The sequence below is a fragment of the Mandrillus leucophaeus genome, unplaced genomic scaffold (genome assembly GCF_000951045.1).
Source record: "Mandrillus leucophaeus isolate KB7577 unplaced genomic scaffold, Mleu.le_1.0 Scaffold597, whole genome shotgun sequence".
Lineage (NCBI taxonomy): Eukaryota > Metazoa > Chordata > Mammalia > Primates > Cercopithecidae > Mandrillus > Mandrillus leucophaeus.
The window spans coordinates 1275822-1276240 of NW_012106441.1; positions in this window are offsets into that span (position 1 = coordinate 1275822).

The window sequence follows — 419 nt, forward strand, 5'->3', positions numbered from 1 at the left end:
TATCTCATTGTGGTTTTGATTTGCATTTCTCTGATGACCAGTGATGATGAGCATTTTTTCATGTGACTGTTGGCTGCATAAATGTCTTCTTTTGAGAAGTGTCTGTTCATATCCTTTGCCCACTTTTTGATGGAGTTGTTTGTTTTTTTCTTGTAAACTTGTTTATGTTCTTCGTAGATTCTGGATATTAGCCCTTTGTCAGATGAGTAGATTTTCTCCCTTTCTGGGAGATGCAGTATCTTTTCAAAGAACCAGCTTTTTGTTTCATTTATCATTTATAATTTTTTTTTTGTTTCAATTTCATTTAGTTCTGCTCTAACCTTGGCTATTTCTTTTCTTCTGCTGGGTTTGGGTTTGGTTTGTTCTTGTTTCTCTAATTCCTTGAAGTATAACCTTAGATTTTCTTTTTTTTTTTTTTT